Source organism: Cervus elaphus, chromosome 6 (genome assembly GCF_910594005.1).
Source record: "Cervus elaphus chromosome 6, mCerEla1.1, whole genome shotgun sequence".
Lineage (NCBI taxonomy): Eukaryota > Metazoa > Chordata > Mammalia > Artiodactyla > Cervidae > Cervus > Cervus elaphus.
The window spans coordinates 40,594,756-40,606,610 of NC_057820.1; the positions used below are offsets into that span (position 1 = coordinate 40,594,756).

Sequence of the window (11,855 nt, forward strand, 5' to 3'; positions counted from 1 at the left end):
ATGTTATGAACAATGCAACTGATTATGAAATTAAATAGAATTAAATAAAATGATTAATTCAGAGATTGTAAGTAATCACCATAAGAGGCAGAAAAAGGTGAAGCTAAGAAGAGAAAGGGAAGGAGAAATTTTAAAGACCTTGAAGCTCCTTTGTGAACAAATATATTGATAAGATCATGATGGCCTCTTTACAAGTCTTCCTTTCCTGAATTTTAAAAAGTTCCAACTGCAAAGTTGAGTATATACTGTTATAAATGGTGAAATGGTGTGTTACTATTACTGGGAGCTATAACATTTTCCTGACCTTCTCAAAAAAGGCCATCTTGTCCTGGAGCACTTGAAGCACTAGAATTTCATCTTTTGTCTATTATTATAACATGAATCACAGAGCTAGAACAGCAATTATAATTAGACAATTCATTTTAGAGCAGAATTTTGCCACCCATCTACACCCTTTGCTTTGATAATGGCAGTGCTATGCCTGCAGGTTGGTTCAAGTTTGTATATTACTTTGCAGGCTAGTTTCAGTTCACAATTCACTAAGAGGAACCAACCACTTCTTAAAGAAATGAAAGAAGCAAAGCACTAATCATGGGCTCTTTCCACCTGCTGGTATCTGATTACTTACTAATTCAGTGGTCAAGGCTGAATGGTCTGTAACTTAGAAAATCTGCTGGTCAAGCTTGTCTCCATGCTAGCCAGGGTTCAGATTACTTTTTTATTGCATTTAGCATGGAGCAAACTGCTTCCAGTTATTTTATTTGTTTTTATCTCCTCATTAGCCATAAACCTCAAAGATTAGAAACACAATGCCTTATTACACACTATATCACTGGAACATTCTTTCTCCCAAAAGGGAAGTATTTGCTGTTGTTAAAATGCATCCTCGGGGCTCTATAGTACTAAATATCTCACAGAAACCTCTAAAGTTCTATTATGTACATGATAAACTCCCAAGGAAAATGTGCAGAGTGGAGATGATTATTGGTTACTGATTCTTCAGATATCATTTTCATTTATATCCAAAATAACATAGTCTTGCAGTTTGAAAAATATAGTACATTAGAACATATTAAATCAGCAGAAGAAATTATTGATGTATATGAATCACCCAGAATGAGAGTTTAGTATTAGACTTAAATAGACTCATCCAGATAGGATATTATTATCATTACAACAAGAATAATAAGTTATCCGTAAGCTTTAATGACAAGGAAATGGGGTATTATAGTTAATCAAACATTTGGATTAATGCTATGGTGCCTATCATATTTTTATGCAAATACAGCATGTTAAAAGTATTATTAAAATCATGCTGAAAAGAATTTAATAGATAATGAGTAAGATAATATTGAGGTGTTCACATTATCATAATTCTAAATAAATGCTAATAGAATTTTGATGACTACAATACTGAATGAAATAAAAGTAAAGGAAATATTTACATGTCCCAATGCTAAGCACTGAAATTTCAAAACCAAGATTAAATCAGCCACCCCTCAGGGTCAAGTAAAAGTCATTTATTCACTCTTTTATCATGTACTTATTGAACATCAAAAATGAGACACTCAGTTGAGTAAGGGCTATAAGTACTTTAGAGGACAAGACATAGTCAAGTCCTCAAGAAACAAAAAGTCTCAAGGGCAATTTAAGCAGGTAAGCATACAACCCATCATATAAAAGACCCTTCTCAGAGCCTGCAATAATCTAGATTCATGGAGCCAGTAAAAGGAAAAGTTGAAGATCATTTCAGACAACCAAACAGTAAGGACAGTGGACCAGAACAGAAGAAGCATGGCCAGAGGAAATAAGTGAAGTTTTAGAGTTAAAGCAGATTTCAGATTATAAAAGGTCATTGTCATAAATTATAAGAGTATTTATTTTCATCCTAAAATATAACATAATTAGATAAAAATTGGTTGAATTTCACTGGATCAATATCATCTTATGGACATTGAGAAAATACTTGTTTCAGGCCTTATAATATCACACAGAAAATTCTATAATTAAGCAAAAAAAAAAAAAAAAGAGAGAGAAGCCAGTTGCATTTTAAACCTTTTGTTAGTTCTAATGGTGTGGGTGGATAAGGAGAAGATGGCTTCAGTCCCTAATTTCAGACTTCAGCTATTTGAATAGCTTTATAAAGCAGCTACACAGTAATATGAAATTTACCAAGGACACTCACTCTAGCAAAACTTAATTTATTACCATTAGAGGCTGTGGGAAAACATTATGATAATGAAATTATCAGGACAGAAATTAGAATGTGGACTACAGGGTTTATAGGTATGACTTGGTTTATTTCATTCCATCACTTATTCATAAATTATATATACGAATGTGTATGAAAAGTGAAAGTGTTAGTCACTCAGTCTTGTCCGACTCTTTGCGACCCCATGGACCGTAGCCTGCCAGGCTTCTCTGTCAGTGGAATTCTCTAGACAAGAATACTGGAATAGGTAGCTATTCTCTTCTCCAAGGAATCTTTCTACCCAGGGATCAAATCCAGGTTTCCTGCATTGCAGGCAGATTCTTTACTGTCTGAGCCACCAGGGAAACCCCATAAATGTATATATGTATGACTATAATTTATGAATAAATGATGGAATTTATATATACATATATGTGTATGTGAAACAGATGTTCAGTGGTTACTATGCCAGGTAATTTTGTGGTCGCTAGGAACACTATGGAATGATGAATAACACAGACTATGCCATATCTCTGCTTTTGGGGAATTTACACTTTTTTGTATTATAAGCTTTTTACTGTGAGCCTCAGTTTAGAATTATATGAAGTTGCTAAACATGTTCAGTTTGGGTAAACTTGCCAACAGTAGGGTATGTGTAAGGTTATGGGGAGATTTTATAGCAAACACAATGAAGGGATAGTCTGTAAAACATAGTTTGAATGAGTATTTTGTTTTTAGACTTCAAACCGTGTTTGACTATATTGAACCTTCAGCTTGTATTTACATTTTGAAACTTGTAATCAAAAGAGAAACGTTAAGTTTTATGTAAAAGTAAGGATTCTTATACTTTTCCTAAACTGATCGTACTGGGCCTATGTGATCTCGTGGAACCTCCGTAATGTTTCTGGATAGTATTAGTACCTCTTGAGTTGGGGTAGGGGAAGGGATGCCCACTTTGAAGTAGAGTCTCACACGTGAAAAATTCATTTGATATGCCAAATTTTTTTGGATTTTATTTTTTAAAGACTTTAATTTTGGTTCCACAGAAAAATTGAGAGGAAAATTCAAATAATTCCTATATACTCTCTACCCTCATACATGCATGGCTCCCCCCATCAATAACATTACAACTTTTTACAAACCTATATTGATGGATCATAACCACTCAAAGTCTATAGTTTATATTGTACTTCACTCTTGGTGTTGTACATTCTATGAGTTTGAATAAATATATAATAACATGTAGCCATTATTACAATGGGTCTTCCCTGGTGGTTCATGTGATAAAGAATCTGCCTGAAATGCAGGTGATCCAGGTTCAATCCCTGGGTTGGGAAGAGACCCTCTAGAAGGGAATGACAAGCCACTCCATGTTCTTGCCTGGAGAATTCCATGGAAAGAGGAGCCTGGAGAGCTACAGGGTTGCTCTTAGTCCATGGGTTGCTAAGAGTTGGACACAACTAAGCAACTATCACTTACTTATTATTACAAAAGCATACAGAGTATTTTCACTATCCTAAAGCACTCTGGGCTCCACCTATTCATTCCACTCCCTCCCAAATCCTGGAAACCACTGATCTTTCTATCTCTTCATAATTTTGTCTTTTCCTGAATGTCATACAACCCACCAACAAGAATTCCCTTTCTCTATAGCTTTGGCAACATCTGTTACTTAGTCTTTTTGAAAATAGTTATTCTCATAGGTGTGAAGTGATATCTCATAGCTTCAATTTGCATTTCTCTGAAGATTAGTGATATTGCACTGGCTTTTTATGTAACTTTGGAGAGGGCAATGGCAACCCACTCCAGTACTCTTGCCTGGAAAATCCCACGGACGGAGGAGCCTGGTAGGCTGCAGTCCATGGGGTCACTAGGAGTCGGACATGACTTAGTGACTTCATTTTGATTTTTCACTTTCATGCATTGGAGAAGGAAATGGCAACCCACTTCAGTGTTCTTGCCTGGAGAATCCCAAGGATGGTGGAGCCTGGTGGGCTGCCGTCTATGGGGTCGCACAGAGTCAGACACTACTGAAGCGACTTAGCAGCAGCAGTTTATGTAACTGTTTATCCTCTGTATATCTTCTTTGGAAAAATGTCTATTTGAAAAAAGAAAGTGTTAGTCAGTCATGTCTGACTTTTTGCCACCCCAAGGACTGTAGCTTACCATTCTCCTCTGTTCATGGCATTATCCAGGCAAGGATACTAGAGTGGGTAGCCATTCCCTTCTCCAGGGGATCTTCTTGACCCAGGGATCAAACCCAGGTCTCCTGCACTGCAGGCAGAGTCTTTACCATCTGAGCCACCAGGGAAGCCATCTATAAGTTTTCTTTGGAAACATGCCTATTTAGCATACCTAAATAGAAGATTGAGCTTCTCCAGTGGCTCAGCAGTAAAGAATCCACCAGCAGGAGACACAGGTTCAATCCCTGGGTCAGGAAGTTCCCCTGGAAAAGTATATGACTACCCACTCCAGTATTCTTGCCTGGAGAATCTCTGGATAGAGGAGCCTGGTGGGCAACAGTCCATGGGGTCACAAGGAGCTAGACACAACTGAAGTGACTCAGCACACACACATGCAAATAGAAGAATCAGTTTAGATTTTCTGCTCATTTTTTAATTGGGTCTTTTTCCTGCTATTCAGTTGTGAAACTTCTTTACATGTATATTGGACATTAATCCTCATCAGATATACAAATTACCAGTATTATCTCCCATTTAGTAAGTTACATTTCATTTTTTTTATGGTTTCTTTGTTGTGAAGAAGCTTTTAAGTGTGATATAGTCTCACTTGTTTACTTTTGCTTTTGTTGTCTTTGCCTTGGGTGTCAAGTCCAAAATTATTCATAAAAACTAATGTTAAGGAGCTTACTGTATGTTTTCTTTTAAGAGTTTCATAGTTTCAGATTTTATATTTAAGTTGTTAATCCATTTTTAGTTAATTGCTGTGTATGTTATATTATAGTGTTATAATTTCTTTCTTTTGCATGTGGCTGTCCAGTTTTTCCAACACCATTTATTGAGAGATTGTATTTCATCATTGCATATCCTTGACTCTCTTGTCATAAACATATTGACCATATATGTTAGGTTTATTTCTGGGCTCTTTCTTCTGTTCCATTAATCTATCACTTTTATGCCAATATCTAGTGTTTTGATTATTAGAATAGCTTTGCAATTGATTTTGAAATCAGGGAATGTAATGCCTCCAGCTTTGTTCTTTCTTCTCCAGATTCCTGTAGCTATTTGAGTTTGTTTGTGGTTCTAAACAAATTTTAGGACTGTTAGTTAAATTTCTGTAAAAAATTATTATTGAAATTTTGATAGAGATTGAATTGAATCTTTAGATTGCTTTGAGTAGTATAAACATTATAACACTATTAACTTTTCTTATCCATGTACAGAAAATATCTTTCCATTTATTTGCGTATTCTGCGATATTGAGTTTTCTGGTTTTTTGCTGCTGCATACACAATTTAGAATTAGTTTGTGGATAACTACAAAATAACTTGCTTAGATTTTGATTGATATTTAACTAATTTGTGGATCAAGTTGAGAGGAATGGATATGTTTACAATATTGAGTCTTTTTATCCATAAGAATGGATTATCTTTCTATTTATTTAGTTTCCCATCAAGGTTTTGCATTTTTTTTTTCTTATAGAGATCTTTTATGTACCTTTTTTTAGATATATACCTTTTTTATTTTTTCATTTCAAGTGGGTGCTAATTTAAATGATATTGTGTTTCCTTCCTATTTCATTTTCTAATTGTTGGTATATGGAAATGTGATTGACTTCAGGATATTAGTCTTGTCTCCTGCAAATTTGCTATAATCTGCTAGTAGTTCAAGGAAGGTTTCCATTGATTTCTTTAGATTTTCTGCATAGATGATCATGTCATCTATGAATAGAGACAGTTTCATTTCTTTCCAATCTGTATACTTCTTGTTTTCTTTTCTAGTCTTACTGCATTAGCTAGAACTTCCAGTACAGTGTTGAAAAAGAGTAGTGATAAAGGACATCCCTGACTTGTTCCTGGTCATAGTAGGAAAGCTTTAAGGTTCTCACCATTAAATATGATATTAACTGTAGGTTTCTATAGGTATTCTTTATCAAGTTGAGGAAGTTTTCCTCTATTCCTAGTCTGAGAGTTTTTATCATGAATATCCATTGGATTTTGTCAAACACTTTTCTTATTCCATTTATGAGTGAGCTCAATTTGATATTTTTTAGTCTGTTGATATGGTGGAGTATTTTAATTGGTTTTGAATTTTGAACTACCCTTGCATATAAGATAATCCCACTTGGTTCTGATGTACAATTATTTTTATATATTATAGGATTTGATTTGCTAATATTTTGTTGAACATTTTTGCAACTATGTTCATGACAGCTATTGGTCTGTAGTTGTTGTTGCTGTTGTTTCTTTCCCTTGTAATGTTTTTATCAGATTTTTGTATTTGGGTAATTCCGGTCTCATAGAATGAGTTAAGAAATATTCCCTCTGCTTTTATCCTCAGAAAAACATTGTGATGAATTGTGGATATTTTTCCTGAAATGTTTTATAGAAGGTACTGGTGGACACACACATATGTCCCTGTTTGGGAAGGTTATCAGTACTGGTTCAATCCCTTTAATATATATAGTCTCATTTTATTGTCTTCTGGTGTTAGTTCGTGTCTTGTGCATCTGGGCATGCATGCTCAGTCTCTTCAGTCATATCCGATTCTTTGTGACCCCATGGACTGTAGCCTGTCAGGATCCTCTCTGCATAGGATTCTCCAGGTAAGAATTCTGGAGTGGGTTGCCATGTGTTCCTCCAGGGGACCTTCCCAACCCAGGGATGGAACTCACATCTATTATGTCTCCTGTATTGGCAGGCAGGTTCTTTACCTCTAGCGCCACCTGGGAAACCCTTGTGCAGCTTTTGTCTTTCAAATAATTAGTCCATTCCATCTAGGTTATTGAATTTATGGGTATAAAGTTGTTCATAGTATTATTTTACTAGTCTTTTAATGCTCATGAAAGCATGGAAGCATTAGGTAGCTCAGTGATGTCCAACGCTTTCTGACTCTATGGACTCTAGCCTGCCAGGCTCCTCTATCCATGGAATTCTTTAGGCAAGAATACTGGAGTGGGTAGCCATTTCCTTCTCCAAGGGATTTTTCCATCCCAAGGATCAAACTCGGGTCTCCTGCATTGCAGGCAGATTCTTTACTGTCTGAACTACCAGGGAAGCCCTAGGCTCTGTAACAATGTCCCCTCGTTCATTTCTGATTATTAGCAATTTGTATCCTCTCCTTTGGTTGGATAGCCTGGCTAGAGGCTTACCAGTGTCATTGATCTATTCAAGGAATCAGCTTTTGCATTTGTTAATTTTCTCTATCAATTCATCATTTTCAAATCTATTGATTGTTGCTCCAATTATTTCTTTTTTCTCTGTTTACTGTGGATTCAATTTGTTGCTCTTTGTTTAGTTTCCTAAGGTAGATTGATTGTTGCTCTAATTATTTCTTTTTTCTCTGTTTACTGTGGATTCAATTTGTTGCTCTTTGTTTAGTTTCCTAAGGTAGACTCTTAGAATATTGATTTTAAACCTTTTCCTTTGTTAATATAGTCATTCCATGCTATTAATTTCTCTTTAGTATGTTTTCCCTGTGATCAGTTCAGTTCAGTGCAGTCACTCAATCATGTCCGACTCTTTGCAACCCCATGAACCGCAGCACGCCAGGCCTCCCTGTCCATCGCCGACTCCTGGAGTCCTCCCAAACCCATGTCAACCGTGTCAGTGATGCCATCCACCCATCTCATCCTCTGTTGTCCCCTTCTCCTTCTGCCCTCAATCTTTCCCAGCATCAGGGTCTTTCCCTGTGATAGTTTTTGTTTTAATGTCATGCATAATTTATATTTCACTCCTTAGTATACCTTTTAATACAAACATAATCTAGAAAAATTAATACAGCAGTTGATACAACATTCCTTTCTGTGGATTTAGGTGTTGTTAGCATGCCTTATGTTGCATAACGCTAAGGATATAAACATTTCAGGTAGGAAACAAACTGGTAAATTAATAGTTTTCGAGGACAACAATTGTGGTTGGAAATATGACCTGGAAGGCAAGACCATTTCCTCAGGTTACAAAAATTCTGTTGCCTCTCAACAGTTACCTGTTGCTTTAATACTGTTTCTAAACTATTATTTGTGTCTAAGTAAATAATAGAGCTAATAGTACAGGAAATTCCCAAAATTGAGAGAAATGTCTACTACATTAAATCAAGCTCAGACTTTAAAAGCTGTTCACAGAACATTTTTTATATTTTGTATATCCAACGTTCTTGATGTTATGTAGTTTATGGCAGTAGAAGAGATTGGCATAATAGCAGCATTGAAAAACTTGAAATTGAACCTTATTGAGGGAACACATTTGTTAAGAAGTCTTTTTTTAAAAGATCTATTGCTAGTAAATGGTTTTCAGTTTACCTGAAAATGTGTTTGTTTTCCCTTTAATATTGATAGTTTTCCTAAGTATATGATTTTATATTGACAAATATTTTCTCTTGTCACTTTGATTTTATGAAAGTAATATTTTTCTTTGCTTTTAAAAACAATGCTGTCTAATAATCAATTCTTCGTATGTAATCTGTCTTTTCTATTAGGCTGCTTTTCAATCTTTGTCTTTGATATTCTTTAGATATGAATTTCTTTGCCATGCTTAGAATATGATGACCTTCATGAGACAGAGGACTTATATTTTTCATCAAACTTGGAGAATTCTCACTGTATTTTTAAGTATAGCCCTGCCATTGTCTTCTATCTTCTTTTCTGGAACTCAGATGAGATGTGTTGTGCACCTTTTTGTGTTACTGACTGTGTCTTTTCTCAATTTCATGTTTTTCTCTTCCTTTGCACTGAATCAGAATTTAAGACCAATACAGTAAGTGTTTCTACACTTGCTTTTGATTTGCTTTTTAAAATCTCCTAAGATTGTGTTTTATTCAGTTTTGTGTTTCTTTTATGGCAGTACCTTTAATTACCAGAAGTTTAAGCTAGCTTATTTTTAAGTATGCAATAATATTCTAAAGTTCTGTCATTTTTATTTCTCACTCATTTCAAATTATTGTATGCATTCTTTTGAAAACCTCCTATATCATTATAGGAGACTGGTTCCAAATAGGAAAAGGAGTACATCAAGGCTGTATATTGCCACCCTGCTTATTTAACTTATATGCTGAGTACATCATGAGAAACGCTGGGCTGGAAGAAGCACAAGCTGGAATCAAGATTGCCAGGAGAAATATCAATAACCTCAGATATTCAGATGACACCACCCTTATGGCAGAAAGTGAAGAGGAACTAAAAAGCCTCTTGATGAAAGTGAAAGAGGAGAGTGAAAAAGTTGACTTAAAGCTCAGCATTCAGAAAACTAAGATCATGGCATCTGGTCCCATTACTTCATGGGAAATAGATGGGGAAACAGTGGAAATAGTGGCAGACTTGATTTTTGGGGGCTCCAAAATCACTGCAGATGGTGATTGCAGCCATGAAATTAAAAGACGCTTACTCCTTGGAAGGAAAGTTATGACCAACCTGGACAGCATATTAAAAAGCAGAGACAATACATTGCCAACAAAGGTCTGTCTAGTCAAGGCTATGGTTTTTCCAGTGGTCATATATGGATATGAGAGTTGGACTGTGAAGAAAGCTGAGTGCCAAAAAATTGATGCTTTTGAATTGTGGTGTTGGAGAAGACTCTTGCAAGTCCCTTGGACTGCAAGGACATCCAACCAGTCCATCCTGAAAGAGATCAGTCCTGGGTGTTCATTGGAAGGACTGATGCTGAAGCTGAAACTCCAATACTTTGGCTACCTCATGCGAAGAGTTGACTCATTGGAAAAGACCCTGATGCTGGGAGGGACTGGGGGCAGGAGGAGAAGGGGATAACAGAGGATGAGATGGCTGGATGGCATCACCGACTCGATGGACATGAGTTTGAGTAAGCTCCGGGAGTTGGTGGTAGACAGGGAGGCCTGGCGTGCTACGATTCATGGGGTCGCAAAGAGTCGGACACGACTGAGTGACTGAACTGAACGGATATCATTATTTTGGGCTTCCCTATTAGCTCAGATAGTAAAGAATCTGCCTGCAGTGCAAAAGACCCAGGTTCAATCCCTGGGTCAGGAAGATCCCCTGGAGAAAGGAATGGCAATCCACTCTAGTATTCTTGTATGGAGAATTCAAAGGACAGACCATAGTCACAGAGGGTTGGACATGACTGAGTGACTAAGACTTTCACACTTTCATATAATTATTTTATAATCTATATATAATACTTCCAAATCTGGATTATTTGGGTGTAAATTTGTTTTGAACTGTTCTGGCTAACTCATGCTTATGGTAGTCTTCTCATGGCATTTGGTACTGTGTTTTTTAGTAAACTCAAATTTATTGGTATTTAATCTGGATCACAAAGAGTTGGACATGACTGAGCACACACACAGAATGTAAATGAATTATGGGACATCTGTGTTGAGAGATGCCTTCTATAAGGGTCCAAGAACCAAAATCTGATGTTGTGTAGAGTCATTCTTCTCTACACACTTATGTTTCAACAATTATGAAGAAATGAGAAAAGTTATGGCTTCCATATTCAATAGCAACCTAGATTTAGCACATCTTGTTTATTGTTTTGTTATTTTTAGATAACCTCCTTGTTTTTGTGAGTTCAAAATGTTTAAAAATATTTTATATAATTTACCTAGCATTTATATATTTTATTAATTATATTTATAAAATATGTATTAAAATACCTATATTTTTATTGATTTTATATTCTAGAATATACTATGACTTTTACTGGAGTAGTTTTCATTCATATTGAAGTTGTCTTAAAATTTATCCTTATTAATTGTTAGCTATAGAAGTATATAAGACAAATACTGGCTCATAGGTTAAATTTAACTTAATCAAATTAATCCTCCTTTTTTATTTAATGAAATGATATTAGTACTTAATCAAGTATTAGGAATAAAAAGTTTTAAATTAAATTTAGGAAATCAATATAAGATTTTCACTACTGACATTCATGGGCACATTATAATGGCACATTGACATTTTTACATAGTTTTAAGTGTTTTCATATATATGTTTGCAATTAAAAAGACTATCTTTCTAAATCTGTGTGAATTTATTCATATAAAAAATAAAATCTCCAATGAGATTTGAATATATATCACAATGGTCCTTTAATGAGTATATTAAGCCTTCAGCATTGTAATGCAGAAAGACAGTGAGGAATGTTACTTGATAGCAATGGTCAGAATATCAGTTACTTCCTGAATGCTTAGACAAGCTGGAAGAATCCCAAGCTGGTTCCTACTTAATTATAAAATGCAAGCATGCAACACCCTCACTGTTAACACATCTTTGTAACTTATACCAAAGTCTACCTTACAGGAAGGATGGAAAGATGGAATTTTTTCAGACATGTTTCTGTGCCCATGAAGAAAAAAATATTGAAAGGATGTATCTGAATTCTTAAATATATTTGTTGAGTGGAATTTCTTTTGAGATTATTTTTCTACTTTTAAATAGAATTTTTAAAATTATTCCCCAAAAATTATTCCTTGTAATACAGCTAAATTTATCTTTGTACTTTTTTCATGAA

At 35.2% G+C, this 11,855-nt stretch overlaps 1 long non-coding RNA gene across 1 annotated transcript; it reads left to right on the forward strand.

Annotated features, from left to right (window-relative positions):
• Positions 1-208: 208 nt before the first annotated feature.
• LOC122696186 lies at positions 209-8,053 on the forward strand. The gene is made up of 3 exons (XR_006341707.1): positions 209-219; positions 6,801-6,813; positions 7,857-8,053. It is a non-coding gene; the product is annotated as an uncharacterized LOC122696186 (long non-coding RNA).
• The last annotated feature ends 3,802 nt before the right edge of the window (positions 8,054-11,855 follow it).